The sequence below is a fragment of the Podarcis tiliguerta genome (genome assembly GCF_965153285.1).
Source record: "Podarcis tiliguerta genome assembly, chromosome: 5".
NCBI classification, from domain to species: Eukaryota; Metazoa; Chordata; class Lepidosauria; order Squamata; family Lacertidae; genus Podarcis; species Podarcis tiliguerta.
Genome location: NC_139538.1, coordinates 2,671,180 through 2,690,378, shown reverse-complemented (window position 1 = coordinate 2,690,378; position 19,199 = coordinate 2,671,180). Strand labels below are relative to the sequence as shown.

At 49.8% G+C, this 19,199-nt stretch overlaps 1 protein-coding gene and 1 long non-coding RNA gene across 5 annotated transcripts in view; one reads left to right on the top strand and one right to left on the bottom strand.

The window, feature by feature from the left end:
* Positions 1-19,199, bottom strand: part of LOC310678538 — a 111,685-nt gene that overhangs the window by 33,953 nt on the left and 58,533 nt on the right. The window lies entirely within an intron of this gene.
* LPP (LIM domain containing preferred translocation partner in lipoma) overlaps positions 3,326-19,199 on the top strand; it is a 283,835-nt gene continuing 267,961 nt past the window's right edge. Inside the window, exons 1-2 of one of the 4 annotated variants that reach the window (XM_083442228.1) lie at positions 3,326-3,485; positions 17,589-17,764. The gene's annotated coding sequence lies outside the window, so the exon portion shown is untranslated. Of the gene's footprint in view, positions 3,486-5,815; positions 5,992-17,588; positions 17,765-19,199 lie in introns of those variants that run through there. The other 3 variants (XM_083442226.1, XM_083442227.1, XM_083442230.1) reach the window with 3 other exon arrangements.

Here is a 19,199-nt window from a genome sequence, read left to right as displayed (position 1 = left end):
GCAGAACTCCACCATCCTGGCTAGTATCCACCGAGAGCCTTCTCCTCCATGTATATTGCCAATCCCCTTTTTGCAGCCATCCAAATTGGTGACCATCACTTCCTCCATATGGTTCAAGCTCTGGTTTTCCCAGTAGTGATGTATGGAAGTGAGAGCTGGACCATAAAGAAGGCTGATCGCCGAAGAATGGATGCTTTTGAATTCTGGTGCTGGAGGAGACTCTTGAGAGTCCCATGGACTGCAAGAAGATCCAACCTCTCCATTCTGAAGGAAATCAGCCCTGAGTGCTCACAGGAAGGACAGATCCTGAAGATGAGGTTCCAATATTTTGGCTGCCTCATGAGAAGAGAAGACTCCCTGGAAAAGACCCTGATGTTGGGAAAGATGGAGGGCACAAGGAGAAGGGGACAACAGAGGATGAGATGGTGGGACAGTGTTCTCAAACCTCCCAGCATGAGTTTGACCAAACTACGGGAGGCAGTGGAAGACAGGAGTGCCTGGTGCGCTCTGGTTCATGGGGTCACAAAGAGTCGGACACAACTAAATAACACTTCCTCCTGTGGCAGTGAGTTTCATAGTTTAATCTAGCCTCCCTGAACTAGGTCCTTTCCAGGTTCTTGTTGGGTTCCTGATTCCCATCAGCTCTAGCTAGCAGGGTCCAGAGTCAGGGAGGATAAGATTCTTTGGCCAAAACATCTGGAGGGCACCATACTGGAAAGGGCCAATCAAACAGATAAACACTTGCAGCCAGAGCAAAAGACTGGAGGACGTGTTATTTATTTCCTTATTTAAGCCCAAGGGCCTTATTCCATTGTGGGCAACCTTCCTGAGAGAGGTATGACTCTTTTCAACAATACGGCGATGACACATTTCAAAAAGAATGGGAAAAATTTATGTTATACGTAGGATAAGGTGAAATGATGAAATCAGTAGAATGGAAATAAACCCCATAATGGGAAATTAAACGAAACTTTATTTGATGTTAATGACAACACGAATTAAAATGTAAAATACAATCAAGGTAACTAATTGTATCTGTAAATGAATATAGACAAACAAGACGTGTATATGCAGAAAGATTTATTTGTATATAGACACAGTACGGATAAAGTTGAAAGAAGAAGAATATACAAAATCGATAAAGACAATGCGAAAAACTTAGAGACGACATAAAAAAGCCAGAAGGAAGGCGGGAAGTCAACTCTTAGGAGTAAATGTAAATTAATGTGTAGTATGTTAAAATACAGTGGTGCCTCGCAAGACAAAATTAATTCGTTCTGCGAGTTTTTTCGTCTTGCGAAGCACCACTGTGCATTGACGGTTTCCCATAGGAATGCATTGACGGTTTAAAAAAAAAAGGCGCAAGACGTTTTCGTCTTGCGAAGCAAGCCCATAGGGAAATTCGTCTTGCGAAGCAACTCAGAAAATGAAAAACTCGTCTTGCGAGTTTTTCGTCTTGCGAGGCATTCATCTTGCGAGGTACCACTGTAAAATCAGTAAAGATTATCTTCCAAAAGAAAAGAAAAGAGAGGTGTATGACTCTCATCGCTTTGCAGCAAGTGGCATTTTAGCCACGCTAAAGTTGGGTTTCAGCACCAAACTGGCTCAGCCCTTTCCACCCAAGCAAGCAGTTCAGGGACACGTTTTCTTGAGAGTTGGCATCCTGTTATAAAACACTTTACTGATATAACCCTGAAGAATGACTGCCATCAAAACTACAGATTGGACTTTTTTTTTTTTGGCAAACTTAATTAGATTAAACTGTCCTGGAGGGGGAAGGCGGGATTTCATTTTTGCCCCTTTTCCCTTTTGTTGTAATTGTTATATATTGCAAATTAATAAACCATTTTTTAATATATATTTTTTGTAAAAAGGACACATCCCAGCCAGGCCAAAGCCCTCAAGGAGGGGGTGGTATGTGCCCTGGAGTCACTCCCAAGGCCTATCCGCAAGGCAAGGAGGCCTGAAGTTCCCCACAAAGGGAGTCCTCCATCCCCAGATGTTTGGTCCAAGCATCTGGCACCCGAAAGAGATACTGCCACTAAACTTGGAGGTTCCATTGAGCCGTCACGTTTGCTTTGCAAGCTCGTCCAATCCATTTGAAAAGCCACCAGAGGCCATTGTGGCTTCTCAGGGCAACAAATAATAATAATAATAATAATAATAATAATAATAATAATTTATTATTTATACCCTACCTATCTGGCTTGGTTTCCCCAGCCACTCCGGACAGCTTCCAACAGAACACTAAAATACAATAATCTATTAAATTTTAAAAGCTTCCCTAAACAGGGCCGCCTTCAGATGTCTTCTAAAAGTTTGGTATTTATTTTTCTCTTTGACATCTGGTGGGAGGGCGTTCCACAGGGCGGATGCCACTACCGAGAAGGCCCTCTGCCTGGTTCCCTGCAACTTGGCTTCTTGTAGCGAGGGAACCACCAGAAGGCCCTCGGCGCTGGATCTCAGTGTCCAGGCAGAACGATGGAGGTGGAGATGCTCCTTCACGTATACTGGACTGAGGCCGTTTAGGGTTTTAAAGGTCAGCACCAGCACTTTGAATTTTGCTCAGAAACATACTGGGAGCCAATGTAGGTCTTTCAAGACCGGTGTTATATGGTTTCGGCGGCCACTCCCAGTCACCAGTCTAGCTGCAGCATTCTGGATTAGTTGTAGTTTCCGGGCCACCTTCAAAGGTAGTCCCACAAAGAGCGCATTGCAGTAGTCCAAGCGAGAGATAACCAAAGCATGCACCACTCTGGCGAGACAGTCTGCGGGCAGATAGGGTCTCATCCTGCGTACCAGATGGAGCTGGTAGACAGCTGCCCTGGACACAGAATTGACCTGCGCCTCCATGGACAGCTGTGAGTCAAGAATGACTCCCAGGCTGCGCACCTGGTCCTTCAGGGGCCCAGTTGCCCCATTCAGGACCAGGGAGTCCCCCACACCCAATCACCCCCTGTACCCCAAGAATAGTACTTCTGTCTTGTCAGGATTCAACCTAAATCTGTTAGCTGCCATCCATCCTCCAACCGCTTCCAGACACTCACACAGGAGCTCCACAAGGCAGTTATGCATGGGTCATTTCAACCAGACCACCTCTCTCTATTTGCTAAATTCCCTCACATTCCGGAGGGAGCAGTCCAAGAATGCCGCCTGCCTCTCCGGGCAAGATCCCTTTGCCAGAGGGTTTCTGGCATTCCCCCTGCCTGTTTTCCTCCAGCGAGGTTGATTTGCCACGCTCATGCCTTACATGGTCAAAACGGCCTTCGGGGAAACGTAGGAATTTTGGGTCCTGACGTCAGCCCTGCAGCCAGAGTTTTGGGTAAAGTGGAGGAAGAGGCTAGAAGGGGGTGGGGAGAGGAAAGGGGGGAGGCATTAGCCCAAGAGCAGGAGCTCCAGGCACATTTCACATTCGCTTGGGGGGCAGACCTGGACGCCCCTCCCTCCCTTCCAGGAATTCACCTGGAGGAAAGGAAGCAGGCCAGGTAAGGTGTGGTGCCAGAAGATGCTGGTGAGGTAGGAGATTTTAATTGGGCGGGGGGCTAAGAACGGTGGGATGTGGTGATTCAGAGTGGAAAAGGAGGAGAGGAAAAGGATGAAGGAGGCAGGCAGGGACAAGGAAGGAGGAGAGGCGAAGATGGAGTGGTCCATGGCAGGTGAATGAATGAGAATGAGAGGCAGGGTGGTGTAGTGGTTAGAGTGTAGGACTAGGACCTGGGGGACCAGGGTCTGAATCCCCCCACCCTTGGGGTACCAGCCGCTGCCTCTCTCAGCACAGCCGACGTTGCAGGGAGACCCCTGGAAGAAAGCGGCTATGTATGTAGGCAATGCTTTGAACAGCTGCCGAGACGCAATACAGTGGTACCTCGGGTTAAGTACTTAATTCGTTCCAGAGGTCTGTTCTTAACCTGAAACTGTTCTTAACCTGAAGCACCACTTTAGCTAATGGGGCCTCCCGCTGCTGCCGCGCCGCCAGAGCACAATTTCTGTTCTCATCCTGAAGCAAAGTTCTTAACCTGAAGCACTATTTCTGGGTTAATAGAGTCTGTAACCTGAAGTGTATGTAACCCGAGGTACCACTGTATTTGCTCATGTCCACAGTCCGGTGGTATTGCTTTAGTGGCAAAGCTACAGAGGTCCCTCTCCCCAGGAAACTTACAATCTAAAGTGAGACAGCAGGTAGCCCAGTGGAGAGGAGGGAAGCAAAGGTTCAGAGGGGCGAATGAGTTTTGTTGCGTTCTGTATCATTAGACGGGGATAAGGACCGGGATGATGATGTGAAGGGTTCCGGAGCCAGGCTTCACTGCATTTTTGTGCCAGTCGCTGCCTCTCAGCTGACCCTACCTCACAAGGTTGTTGTGGGGAGTAACTGAGGAGGGAGAGACCCATTAACACCATCTTGAGCTCCTTGCTCAAGCGACTTGGTCTTGATAGCTCAGCAGGTTAGAGCGTGGAGCTGATAACAGCAAGGTTACAGGTTTGATCCCCGTATGAGGCAGCTGCAATTCCAGTATTGGAGGAGGAGTTTGGATTTGATATCCCGCTTTATCACTACCCGAAGGAGTCTCAAAGCGGCTAACATTCTCCTTTCCCTTCCTCCCCCACAACAAACACTCTGTGGGGTGAGTGGGGCCGAGAGACTTCAGAGAAGTGTGATTGGCCCAAGGTCACCCAGCAGCTGCAGGTGGAGGAGCAGGGAATCAAACCCAGTTCCCCAGATTACGACTCCACTGCTCTGAACCACTACACCACACTGGCTCTCTATTGCAGGGGGTTGGACTAGATGATCCTCAGGGTCCCATCCAACTTGACAATTCTAGGATTCTATGAACTCAGTAAAGGCAGAATGTCATCTGGTCTCCGCTGTAAGCATCGCGCAAGCAAACCGGGATGGAGGTTGCCCACTGTGAGAACAGGGTGCTGGACTAGTAGGGCCGCTGGCCTGATCCAGCCAGGCTCTTCTTATGAGAAGGGAGGCCACGGAAATGAGCAAAAGGAAACTGGGACAAAAGCAGAGCAGGGCAAATAGCCGGCTGGATTTTGAAAGCGGGGAAGAGAAGAAAGCAGAGAGCAGAAGGAGAGAGAGAGAGAGAGAGAGAGAGAGAGAAGGGGAGGGCAGCCATAACATAGGCATGTGCTAGCTTAAGTAGAACCTCCATGTACAGGCACAGTCTACCTGCCACAGTCCCAGAAGGCTGGGAGTGGTGTGGTCTTCCCTAGACTAGAGGCTTGGGTCGGGTGACCCCTTCTTTGGTCCTACCCAGCAGGGCTCATTGCGGGGTGAAATGGGGCTGGACTGAGTGCAGAAGGCGAGGGAGCAGTAACACCCCCCCCCCCACACACAAGAGAGGCTCTGCCCTTTGTAACAGGCAGGAATGCGAAGGGCGAAGCCTCTGCTTGACCCAAGCCAGCCTTTTCCTCAGGCGAAGTGGGGCGAGGAGCTGGGTTGGGGGCCCTGGAGTGGGAGGCTGGGGTCGGGCGCCCCCCTGCTCCCTCGGCCCCAGCTTGCAGGGAGAAATGGGGCTGGGGTTCGCAGGGGGAGGCAGCAGAACCCCCCCACCCCCTTTCCAGAGGCTCTGTTCAGCGGTTTCAACCACGCTGGCATCTCCAGCGACCTGGTTGAAACCCCGGAGAAGAATTAGTGCGGGAAATATTGAGCTGGATGCAGCTTCCTCCGTTGCAACAGGCAGGAATCCCACCGGTCGAGCTTCCCCCGGCGGCAGGGAGGCGGGAATAGGGACCGCGGCGAGGCTGCATCCCTCCATCCTTGCAGCCTCCTCCTGCGCTCGGCGGCGGGCGGAGCGAAGCGTCCGCGGGGCGGAGGCTGCTGTGCCGTCCGGGCTGCGCTGGGCTGGCTCGTCCGCCGGCTCCTCCTCCTCCTCCTCCGCTGCTCCGCCGCCGCCTCCTCCTCCGCCGCCGCCCGAGGCTCCCTCCCCGGGCCCGGCGCCGTCCGCTGCCCGCCCGCGCAACGCTCCGCTCCGCCCGGCGCAGGTACGCCAAGCTGCCGCGCCTCGCGGGCGCCGCCATCGCCGTCGAGGGCGCAGGAGCGCCCGCTTGGGCTGCTCCCCTTGCGGGGCCGCGGACGCGGGTGGGGGGGAGGGAAGGGGTGGGGTGGGGGTTCCCAAAGGCCCCAGCTGTGCGCCCCCTCCCACTTTCCCCTCCCTCCGTCTGCGTGGGGATTTTGGGGAGGGGGAAAGCTTGTGCGCTCCACCCTCCGGAAGGAGGATCCGGGAGGGGGAGTAAAGGGAGTTGAGGGGGGGGGAGGGAGGAAACATGGGGCACCGCCCCCAAGGAGGATCTGGGAGGGGGGTTAAGAGAGTGGGGGGAGGACTTGGGCAGACACCCCCTAGAAGGAAGATCTAGGAGGAGTTAGCGGAGTTGTTTTGGGGAGGGACTTTGGACACCTCCAAGGAGAATCTGGGGACGGAAGGGAGTTGCTTGGGGGAAGATATGGGGCAGCCAGGGGGATTTGGGAGGGGGTGTGGTGCTAAGGGAATGCAGGAGGGGACCTGGGAAAGCCCCCCCCCCCCATAAGGAGGACGTGGGAGGGGGAATTAAGGGAGTGGGGAGTCACTTAGGGGAGTCCCCCCTCAAAGGAGGACGAAGGAAGGTGAGTTAAGGGAGGAAATATGGGCACTGGGAGTTAAGATGGTGAGGGGTTGCCTGCCCTTTTGGGGTCTGGGGAGGGGGTGCCCAAAGAGTTATGGGGGTGCTGTGGAGGCTGCTGGCCCCCTTTGCAAGAGAATGTGGGCTCAAGGAAGTGACCAAGCTTTGTGGCTGAGCATTTGACTTTTTCAACTTTCAACTTTCCCAAATGAAAGATGCTGAAAAGTTGTATCAGGACATACATTGTTCCAACCTGAGTTATAAAAGTTGCCATTTCAGTTATTTTTGTTTGTTTGTCTGTTATTGTTATTATTTAGCATTACCCGACATTTTCAGAAGGCAAAATAAAAATTCTCTGGCCCCCCCCCCCCCAAAAAAAAGCAGTTGATGTGCTTCTTCATCAGACGTAATATTGCCAAGCTAAATGTTGCCCGGTTGAAAAAATAGCAGCAGATTTGAGTTCATCCCACCCAAAAATGTATTTTAAAGAAATTGGCAAAAGTTAAGTTTATTCCCCTAAACGTGATACGCCTTGAGTGAAGAAGGCCCAGGTTGGACTGGGAAAGACCCCTAGATTGCAACCCTTATTTATTCCTAGAATCATAGAACTCTATGATTCTATGAGTTGGAAGGGACCCCAGGCGGTCATCCATTCTGACCCCCCTGCACTGCTGGAATCTCAGCTCAAGCATCCATGACAGATGGCCACCCAACCTCTGCATAAAAATGTCCAAGGAAAGAGAGTCCACCATGACCCAAGGGAGTCCGCTCCACTGTCAGACAGTTCTTACTGTCAGAAAGTTCTTCTGAAAGTTTAGTCGGAATCTCCTTTATTGTAACTCGAAGCCATGGGTTCGAGTCCTACCCTTCCAGAGCAGGAAAATACAAGCATGCTCCCTCTTCCATGCGGCAGCCCTTGAGATATTTGATTTGTATACCGCCCTTTTATCCCAAGGTGTACAACATGAAGAACATAAATTTATGGATCATCATCATAAAAACCGTAGAATTGTGGAGCTCCCGGCAGTGCAGCAATATTCCTCTGTGGGGATTGAACCCACAATCGTGACACGATCAGCCCCACAACGGAGCTAACTTCCTTGCACATAATAATAATAATATTTTATTTATGTCCCGCCCTCCCCAGCCAAAGCCGGCTCAGCGCGGCTGATAACAGTAAAAATAGCACAGTTTACATAAAATCACAGTCAATTAATTGAAACACATTCTAAAATCAATTCAGAATCAAATTAATGGCAACCACTGGGCTAGAGTTCTATGAGGATTGCAGAAGGAGAGGGGGGGGGGGTCAGACTGTGCCTTGGCCAAAGGCCTGGTGGAACAGCTCTGTCTTGCAGGCCCTGCAGAAAGATGTCAAGTCCCGCAGGGCCCTACTCAGACAATAATAGTAATAGATAGCATAATAAAAATAATAATCATAATAACAGTCCCCTCAGCCATAACTTTAAAAGGACATAGATCATTTATAGGCCAAAGTCCTGGAGAAAGAGGATGTTTTTTTCGCTTGGCGCCTAAAGACATGTAATGATGGCAACCAGGCGAGCCTCTGGGGAGAGCATTCCGCAGTCAGGGAGCCACCACAGAGAAGGCCCTTTCTTATGTGGCCACTGTCCAAACCTCTTGAGATGGGTGGGGGGGGGATTGTGAAGGGTCACTGATGACAAGCGCAGGGTCCGGGTTGGTTCATATGGGGAGAGGCGGACCTTGAGATAAAGTGGTCCTGAGTCACGTAAGGCTTTATAGGCCAGCACTGGAAACTAACCAAGTAGTTAGTTTGGGTGGCTTCCAACAGAATACAGTGGTACCTTGGGTTACATACGCTTCAGGTTACAGACCCTTCAGGTTACAGACGCTTCAGGTTACAGACTCCGCTAACCCAGAAATAGTGCTTCAGGTTAAGAACTTTGCTTCAGGATGAGAACTGAAATTGTGCAGCGGTGGCAGGAGGCCCCATTGACTAAAGTGGTGCTTCAGGTTAAGAACAGTTTCAGGTTAAGTACGGGCCTCCGGAACGAATTTAGTACTTAACCCGAGGTACCACTGTAGTAGTAGTAGTAGTAATAATAATAATAATAATAATAATAATAATAATAATAATAATAATATATTTATACCCCGCCCCTCTGGCTGGGTTTCCCCAGCCACTCTGGGCGGCTTCCAACAGAATATTAAAATACAATAGCCTATTAAACATTAAAAGCTTCAGATGTCTTCTAAAAGTCTGGTGGTTGTTTTTCAATTTGACATCTGGCGGGAGGGCGTTCCACAGGGTGGGTGCCACCACCAAGAAGGCCCTCTGCCTGGTTCCCTGTAACTTGGCTTCTCGCAATGAGGGAACAGCCAGAAGGCCCTCGGAGCTGGACCTCAGTGTCCGGGCAGAATGATGGGGTTGGAGACGCTTCTTCAGGTGTACTGGACCGAGGCCGTTTAGGACAGCTGCTGTCCGTCGGTGTAGACAATACTGAGCTGGGTGAATTAATGGTTTGAGGCAGCTTCGTAGGCTATCCTCACCTGCGCAGAGTCTTTCTCCTGGTTGCTGGGAGCGAATTGCAAAAAGGCTTGTGTTCATAAAAAGGCCTTCCTTTGCCTTCTCCTCTTCCCAGGCCTCGGCGGGTCGTGTTGGAGAAATGGGCCTGTGATAGCTCAGTTGGTAGAGCACAAGACTTTTAACCTCAAGGGTCGTGGGTTTGAGCCCCACGTTGGGTAAAAGACTTCTGCGCTGCACGGGGTTGGACTAGATGACCCCTGTGGTCCCTTCCAACTCTTCGTTTCTGCGAGAAGGCCGTGACCGGTCTCACACCTAGTGTACTTCTTGGCTAAGGGGGATTTGATCCCAGGTCTCAGCCTGACAACTGCAGCACACTGCCATCCGGTTTACACAGGAGGATACAAAATGTTTGTTAAACACTCCAACCCCAAAGGTTGTCAAGAAAGAGGAGGTGTAAAAATAAATAAATATTGAAATATCAATCTGATCAGCAGCTTAGGGGAAAAAAATGCATGTACTGTAACAGAATGGCATGTGAAAGTTACGTGTCTGGGTTAGCTTGCCTAAATTAAATATATAAATAGATAAATTATTTTGTCTGGCGCTGAAAAAAAATCTGCACATGCGTGTAGCAATCTTTCAGCTGGGAACCTTTCACTCTTTGCTGCAAGTTCAGAACTCTTCGCAGAACTTGAGCCCAATGGTTGCCATCAATTTGATTTGAACTGATTTTAAATAATAATAATAATAATAATAATAATAATAATAATTTATTATTTGTACCCCGCCCATCTGGCTGGGTTTCCCCAGCCACTCTGGGCGGCTTCCAACAAAGATGAAAAATACACTAAAATGTCACATATTAAAAACTTCCCTGAACAGAGCTGCCTTCAGATGACTTCTGAATGTCAGGTAGTTTTTTATCGCTTTGACATCTGATGGGAGGGCGTTCCACAGGGTGGGCGCCACTACCAAGAAGGCCCTCTGCCTGGTTCCCTGTTACTTGGCCTCTTGCAGTGAGGGAACTGCCAGAAGGCCCTCAGTGCTGGACCTCAGTGTCTGGGCAGAACGATGGGGGTGGAGACACTCCTTCAGGTATACTGGGCCGAGGCTATTTAGGGCTTTCAAGGTCAGCACCAACACTTTGAATTGTGCTTGGAAATGTACTGGGAGCCAATGTAGGTCTTTCAAGACCGGTGTTATATGGTCTCGGCGGCCACTCCCAGTCACCAGTCTAGCTGCCGCATTCTGGATTAGTTGTAGTGAATTGATTTTAGAATGCTGTATTATTTTACTATTGTTAGCCGCTCTGAGCCCGGCTTCGACGGGATATAAATAAATTGTGTTATTATTATTATTATTATTACTATTATTTTAGAGTTGGAAAGGGATCCCCAGGTGTCATCTAGCCCAACTCGCTTGCGAGGTAGCCACAACTTCAGCTCATATCTGGGTAAAGGGTGTGATTGTGTATGTGTGTGTGTGTGTGTGTGTGATATTGCCCCTGTCTGAGTTTAAGGGGGGATTTTTTTTCTGCATAGACTTATGACCTCAAGGGCTCAAGAGACCTGCTTTTTGGGGTTTGTGGTGCGCTACCCAGGACTGCATAGCCACAAAGGGAGGAGTTTGCAAGGAGCTTGGCTGGGGCATCAGTTGTGGTGACCACAGATGTAGAGTTTGAAAGGTGCAGAAATCCTCATCGGGCCTGTGCAGGCCTGGCTTATGGATGACGCCAGGTGTGCCGAGCGCAGGTGGGCGATGCTTTTTGTAGGGTGGTGGTGTGTGTGCAAAGGGAAGGTTGGGGGCTCTCCATCTATTTGTGGCTGGAGAAGGACAACGGTTTGGCTTTTTCCGTTGCCTGTGGCGATCTCTCTCATTTCGACTGTGCCACCGTCTTTCCCGGCCGACCAGTTTGGTGGGTTCAAACTTGGCAAAAAAACCTCCGAAGTCTGTTTAGCGGAGATGAGGGAGGGATGAGTGTGTGAACCGCATCTAGCGATGCTTCAAGTCAAGCCACTTATTCCCCCCAAATCTCTCTGCAGCCCTTGCGGCCGTTGGTGCCTGTATTGATTTGACACATCCAAAACACCCGGATGAGCCTCTGTTCAACCTGTTGAATGGTTCAGCTTGCCCCACTTGGAAACTGGCATTAGTAACTTTGCCAGCTGGAAATTGTGTCTGTCGAAGTGGCTGAGTCAGCAAGAGGCTATCTATGTGCAAATTGATGCCAGGGATGTGCAAACGTGACAAAAATGCGCAGGTCTATGACACATCGATGTGAAAGTGTGTGTGTGGGGGGAGAGAAATCTCTGTTTTGAAATGCTGATCTCCTGATTGTTGTGGCGGGCCGATGCCCTAGTTCATTTGGTTTGCAAAATAATCTTATGGCACAACATCTCTCCGTGTCAATAAAAAATGTGCTTGTTTTGTGTGCCTGTTAACTATATGGGGTGTGTGTGTGTCGGAGCTGGGGAACCATTTCTGCTGAGTGAATGGTACAGGGGCAGGTGTGCTTGCTTAGACAGGCAGAGGCTGCACATGCCAAGGTCATGCCATGCCAATATGTGCAGCAGATATGAGCAGGGAATGGCTGTAGCTCAGTGCTGGAGGAACATCTGCCTGGCAGGTAGAAGGTTGCAGGTTCAAGCCCCAATGGCATCTACGGATACGGCTGGGAGAGACTTCTGCTTGAAATCCTGGGGCGCTGCTGCCACTCAGTGTGGACAATCCTGCGGTAAACTTGAGCACAGCACCCTGATCTCACAGTGGCCAACCAATTGCCAGTGGCGTAGCGTGGGGGGTGCAGGGGGGGCTGGCCGCACCGGGCCCAACATCTGGGGGGGGGGGGGCGCGCTCACACTCGCAGCTCTCTGCCCCTACCTGGCTCACTCACTCTCTCTCACTGCAGTGCTGGCTGTGCGAATCCGATCCGAGCCGCCGGGTCGCCGCCCACTGTGGAGGGGAGGGTGCCAGGCGTGCGGTGCGGTGCGGTGCGGTGCGGTGCGGAGAGAGAGCGAGGGACTATCTGGGGGAGGGATAGTGCAGCGGGGGGGGGGGCGCAAATTACTTGCCTTGCCCCGGGTTAGGAGGCGCAAATTACTTGCCTTGCCCCGGGTGCTGACAACCCACGCTACGCCACTGCCAATTGCCTTGTGTTTTCTCCCACTCTGGACTGTAGGACTCGAACCCATGGCTTCAAGTTACAAGAAAGGAGATTCCAATTCAACATCCGTAAAAAAACTTTCTGGCAGTAAGAGCTGTTTGACTGTGGAACGGTCTCCCTCTGGACGTTGTGGACTCTCCTTCCTTGGAGGTTTTTAAGCAGAGTTGGATGGCACATCTGTCATTGATTTTTTTTTTTAGCTGAGAATTCTGCATTGCAGGGGGTTGGACTGGATGGCCTTTGGGGTCCCTTCCAACTCCTAAGATTCTTCTGCAGGCAGGACCCAAGTATGATAGTGCACACCCAGTGAGTGTTTCATTGCCGTCGTCAAATTTATTGCTCTCCTTTCACCAGGAGGTGAACCATAAGCGGTAAACCGAGGACAAACCTTGGATACGAACTCACGGCTCCTCTGGGGTCAGACAAACCGTAACCCCGGGTTCAGGCGCAATGCTGCGCTAAACCATGGCTTAGCTCTGGTTGGTCTGACAGTTGCGCAACCAGGTGAGGGGTTAAGTGGCTGTGATTTTTCCTGTGAATAAAGTAAAGGTAAAGGTACCCCTGCCCGTACGGGCCAGTCTTGACAGACTCTAGGGTTGTGCGCCCATCTCACTCTAGAGGCCGGGGGCCAGCGATGTCTGGAGACACTTCCGGGTCACGTGGCCAGCGTGACGAAGCTGCTCTGGTGAGCCAGAGCCGCACACGGAAACGCCGTTTACCTTCCTGCTAGTAAGCGGTCCCTATTTATCTACTTGCACCCGGGAGTGCTTTCAAACTGCTAGGTTGGCAGGCGCTGGGACCGAACAACGGGAGCGCACCCCGCCGTGGGGATTCGAACCACCGACCTTTTGATCGGCAAGCCCTAGGTGCTGAGGCTTTTACCCACAGCGCCACCCGCGATCTTTGCAGCCATTTCAGCACATGGGTGAAGACGCCTCGTGTTCACACAGGCTTTTATGTTTCACAGTCTACAGATTTTCCCCCCATATTTTTTTTATTTAACATTTTTAAAATAGTTTTAGAGTCATAGAATTGTAGAGTTGGAAGGGAGCTAAAGTGTTACCTTGCCCAACCCCTTTGCAGTTCAAGAAAGCACAGGTAACTACATCTGCATGCTCGCACATTCATGGTTAGTCATGGTTTGGCTTAGCCTTAGGGTTATTGCATAGAACCCATTATTATTACTACTTTTTTATTTCTACACCTCTTTATATATATTTTTTTAAAAACCTCAAAGCTGTTTACAACCTACATTAAAGTATCAAATAAAACAACCCCAGATAAAACATCGCTGAAGAAAGTCAAAGTTAAAATGCAAAACAGCATAATTAGCAAGAGAATATTTTATTATCATAAGCATAGAACGTATCTGCTGCGGAGGCTGCCTATCTGGTGGTGGTTCATGGTGGCGGTGGAAAGTCAGGCTCGATGACCTGGGTCTCCACTAAGAGGAAGCCAAGATGTTCTCTGGCTTTTTCAACAGTGGCAGCATTTGTAGCTGGAGTCAGTCCGGGCTTCACCCTCCCAGGCCAGGTGGGAAATGGCCTGCAAGGCAGGGAGCAGATCTCCCAGGACTCCCAGCCAAAAGAGCTTGCCATCTGTACCAGAGGAATGGACTGAATTGTGTTTGGTGGGAAAAGCCTCCTTGATCTCCCTCGGCGGCCCCAGGGCTTATTCCTATTTCCCTCGGGGAGAGGTGGCGCATGTTTTGCATGATACAGTGCAAAACGCCAAAAGGAATAACAGTCCTTTCAGGTGGTTTCCCACCGCCTGCTCTGCTTCTCCAGAAGGGAGTGGCAGATTTTCCCAGCTAGTTGAGTCTTCTCCTAATTTTATTTTTGCTTTGTGCTCTGTTTGAGCTGCCAAACCTTGTTCCCCTGCTCCTTTGTGGCTCAGTTGGCATCTGTGCTCTCTCTCGGGGGCTTTTCCCAGTGAGTGGAAGGTGCTGATACGTGGCAAACTCAGCCGACCGCCACTACATTTCCAACATGAGATTGTCTCTGGCTGTGGAAGATGAGTCGGATGAATCTTTGCAGAAGCGCCTCCCAAATATAGTTTGCTGGGATTTTGGGATTAGTATCCCCCTGATAAAAGGTAAAGGGATCCCTGACCATTAGGTCCAGTCATAGAATCATAGAAGGGCCATCGAGTCCAACCCCCTGCCAAGCAGGAAACACCATCAGAGCACTCCTGACATCTCGCTTTATTGGCCGAGGGAGCCGGCGTACAGTTTCCGGGTCATGTGGCCAGCAGGACTAAGCCGCTTCTGGCAAACCAGAGCAGCAGTAGGCGGTTCGAATCCCCGCGACGGGGTGAGCTCTCGTTGCTCGGTCCCAGCTCCTGCCAACCTAGCAGTTCGAAAGCACGTCCAAGTACAAGTAGATAAATAGGTAAGGGGTAAGGCGGGAAGGTAAACAGCATTTCCAAGCGCTGCTCTGGTTCGCCAGAGGCGGCTTAGTCCTGCTGGCCACATGACCTGGAAGCTATATGCCGGCTCCCTCGGCCAATAAAGCGAGATGAGCGCCGCAACCCCAGAGTCGGCCACGACTGGACCTAATGGTCAGGGGTCCCTTTACCTTTACCTATATCTTGCAGTAGGGACGCGGGTGGTGCTGTGGGTTAAACCACAGAGCCTAGGACTTGCTGATCAGAAGGTCAGCGGTTTGAATCCCCACGACTGGGTGAGCTCCCGTTGCTTGGTCCCAGCTCCCGCCAACCTAGCAGTTAGGTCTTCAGATACCTGAAGAAGTTTCCGAGCACAATTCAAAGTGTTGGTGCTGACCTTTAAAGCCCTAAACGGCCTCGGTCCAGTATACCTGAAGGAGCGTCTCCACCCCCATCGCTCTACCCGGACACTGAGGTCCAGCACCGAGAGCCTTCTGGCGGTTCCCTCACTCCGAGAAGCCAAGTTACAGGGAACCAGGCAGAGAGCCTTCTCGGTGGTGGCGCCCTCCCTGTGGAATGCCCTCCCACCAGATGTCAAAGAGAACAACAACTACCAGACTTTTAGAAGACATCTGAAGGCAGCCCTGTTTAGGGAAGCTTTTAATGTTTGATGTATCACAGTATTTTAATATTCTTTTGGAAGCCGCCCAGAGTGGCTGGGGAAACCCAGCCAGATGGGCGGGGTATAAATAATAAATTACTATTATTATTGTTGTTATTATTATTATTATTATTATTATTATAGCAGTTCAAAAGCACGTCAAAGTGCAAGTAGATAAATAAGTACCGCTCTGGTGGGAAGGTAAACGGCGTTTCCGTGCGCTGCTCTGGTTTGCCAGAAGCGGCTTAGTCATGCTGGCCACGTGACCCGGAAGCTGTACGCCGGCTCCCTCGGCCAATAAAGCGAGATGAGCGCCGCAACCCCAGAGTCGGTCACGACTGGACCTAATGGTCAGGGGTCCCTTTACCTTTTATATCTTGCAGTGCTGTTCTCTGGCTAAGGAGGGCGCAGAAAAATGCGCTTGCTAGGGGACAAAATGTATGTGTTAGTGAAAAGAGCATGCAATAACATGTTACATTTGGGGAAATGGCTTGGCAGAAATATTCCTTCCAGGAGCACTTTCTTCAGATACTTCTTCAGGTATCTGAAGACCTAATATATCAGAGTGGCAAACACTAATGGTAGAATACTTGCAGCTAGCAAAGGTGACGGGAAGAGTTAAAGGCCAAACAAAACAAAAAGTCCACAAAGAATGGAGAATATTTAAAGAATATTTGACGAACCATGGTATAAAGGGTAATCTCCTGGTAGACTTAGAAAGAGCCTTGTAGTATATTGTGTAATTGACAATTTACATAGAAATACAATTAAAAAAATAGAAGAAATAAGTAACTGTGCGATAAAAGTGTATTTAACAGATAACATACAATGAGAATGTTTGGAAGTGTATGCACACGAAAGCTCATGCCAATAACAAACTTAGTTGGTCTCTAAGGTGCTACTGGAATGAATTTTTTTTATTTTGTTTCGACTATGGCAGACCAACATGGCTACCTGCCTACATCTTGCAGAAATATGTGTTGAATGGTCTCTTTAAATGTGAAGGTTCATTATTGTTCCACAAGATGTGTGTTTCTTTAAGGGCCAGAGCAAATAGCGAGACCCAGTTTTACAGCTGTGAAACAGTATAGCAGGTGCTGCTAATTTGTGTTAATTAAGTTGTGTCAGCAATTGGGTATAGTATATAAAGAGCAGCACCTAGCTCTCTCAGTACCCTGGTGGATGGGTTGGGTCTTGCTTGTTGAGATATTTAGTGTAAAATGAGTTTTTGTTTTTGTTATTAAAACCTTGATAAAGTTATTTTTGAGTTCCTTGTAATGCGTGGTCTCCCCAGCAAGCTTTCTGCAGCGCAACTAAACTGCAAAAAGCCAACAGGCAATCCCCTGTTTTAGGGGCTACTGATATGTGCACAATAGCTCACAGCACCGATCCCGGAAGTAACCTGGAAATGTCATAAAAGGTGTTTCTAAAAGGGCAAAGCGGGGGAGGGATGGGGTGGCACTGGGTGTTTTCAGACTGTTTCAGTTGCATGCGATTTCACACAGGCTCGCAATGACCCAGAATGCAACCCGCAATCAAATCGGGGGTTGCCTGTATATTAGGCATAACTGGGCATACCACAAAATATATGTACAGTGGTGCCCCGCAAGACAAATGCCTCGCAAGACGGAAAACCCGCTAGACGAAAGGGTTTTCCGTTTTGGAGGTGCTTCGCAGGACGAATTTGCTATGGGCTTGCTTCGCAAGACGAAAATGCCTTGCGATTCCTGGGTTTTTTTCCCCCTCCCCCCTTTTCCCTAAGCCGCTTAACAGCTGATCTAAGCCGCTTAACAGCTGATCTAAGCCGCTAATAGCCTTTTAGCAGCTAATCCGCTAATCCCTTAAGCCTTTAATAGCCGCTAATAGCCGCTAAACCGCTAATAGCGCTAATCCGCTAATGGGCTTGCTTCGCAAAACGAAAAAAACCGCAAGACGAAGAGACTCACGGAACGGATTCTTTTCGTCTTGTGAGGCACCACTGTATCAGCAGAAATCCACATTCTCAGTGGTACTCACTTTCGAGTAGATTTTTGCAGGACCAATGCAATGAACGTACTTACGCATGAGCAAACCCTTTGAGACACCAGCTTCTTGGTGCTCAGGATTGCAGTCTGAATTAAAGGTACAAACGATACAGGAGATGCAAAAAATGAAGGCCCAGTGGTTTCCCCGAGGCATCTTGTGTCTAGGCAGGCGCCTGGTCCCTTTCCTAAGGTGCAGGATAGAGATCTGATTCTCGCTCTGTCGCTTGCGGTTGCTTTTAGACCGAATGCTCTGGCAGAAGACCCTGGCAAAGTCTTAATGCACATGGACCTACGTGAATTGCCAGCAGGGCACTGAAGGTCTCAAGGAGGAGGACGAGGAATCTTGCCAACTTTCTTACGGTTGACGAAAGCACCCTCAGCTCGTCAATTGGTGCTGGCTCTCTCAAGGCCACCAGGTGAGTGGCTTGATCTCTGACGGTTTTGTGATTTACAAATACTGGGTTGTGCTAGGCAAAGGACAGGACAGGTAGCTGTGTTGGCTCAAGAAAAACGCCAGATCCATCATCAGGCGAGGCTTTAATTAGACCTGCCAAATGTCACACAATAGCATTTCAACACTGTTTTTAACACTTTTCCGAGCTCTTAAGGCTAGAACCCGTGGACTTCCATAAAAGCTGAATGTTGGAAGGTTCGGGACCAGGGCCAGATTTAGGTTTGATGAGATCCTAAGCTACTGAAGGTCATGGGGCCCTTTATATGTCCAGCTGCCCTTTGCCAACAACAAATTGTCCCTGTTTCTTGTGTTGAATATATGCTATATGGTAATTTATGGACCTCATAGGTATCTCAAGCCGTTTGCACATGTTGCCCTGCAACCAGTCCATGCAGAATGTAGGCACCCTATACATTGTTGTTGTTTAGTCGTTTAGTTGTGTGTGCCTCTTTGTGACCCCCTGGACCAGAGCACGCCAGGTACTCCTGTCTTCCACTGCCTCCCACAGTTTGGTCAAACTCATGCTGGTAGCTTCAAGAACACTGTCCCACCATCTCGTCCTCTGTCATCCCCTTCTCCTTTGGCCCTCCATCTTTCCCAACATCAGGGTCTTTTCCAGGGAGTCTTCTCTTCTTCTGAGGTGGCCAGAGTCTTGGAGCCTCAGCTTCAGGATCTGTCCTTCCAGTGAGCACCCTATATATAGAAAGGAGCAAACCAGTGATATTTTAGGGAGTAGGCGGGGCCCATGAATCACATCATAGGAGCCAACACAACACAAAACACTGTTTCTGCATGTAGATTTTATTTTATTTGTTTTTATATTTTGGAAATGTACATTCAGTCCCCCCCCTTTAATTTTTTTTTTGGGGGGGGGGTCCCCAAGAGAGTGGGGCCCTAAGCTAGAGCTTGTTTAGCTTATACGTAAATCTGGCACTGCTCGGGACAGATGAAAGGAGGGACGCCTTCACGCAGCGCCTAATTAAACTGCGGAACTCCCTCCCACAGGAGTCTGAGATGGCCACCCACCCATGGAATCATAGAATTGTACAGTTGGAAGGGATCCTTAGGGTCATCTATCCCAACCCCCCTGCAATGCAGGAATAAGAGGATTGGACAAATCCATGGGGCAGGAGAGGGCTATCAATGGTTCCTACAGTCCGGGCCATCTTAAGCATATTCAGTGCCGTGGTGAAAGATCCTTCTAGCGCCCCCCCCCCCGGAAGCTCCAAAACAAGGGAGGGGCAGTAGAAAATGTCCTCTGCCTTTCTCAGCACCCTGATCCATGGCGTGGCAGGAGAACGTGCTGGCGGACATGCTCTACGGCATCAGGGCGCCTGAGAAGGCAGGCTGGGAAGGCTGCACACTGCCTTTTGCTAGGAACCAGAAGGAGGCGGCTT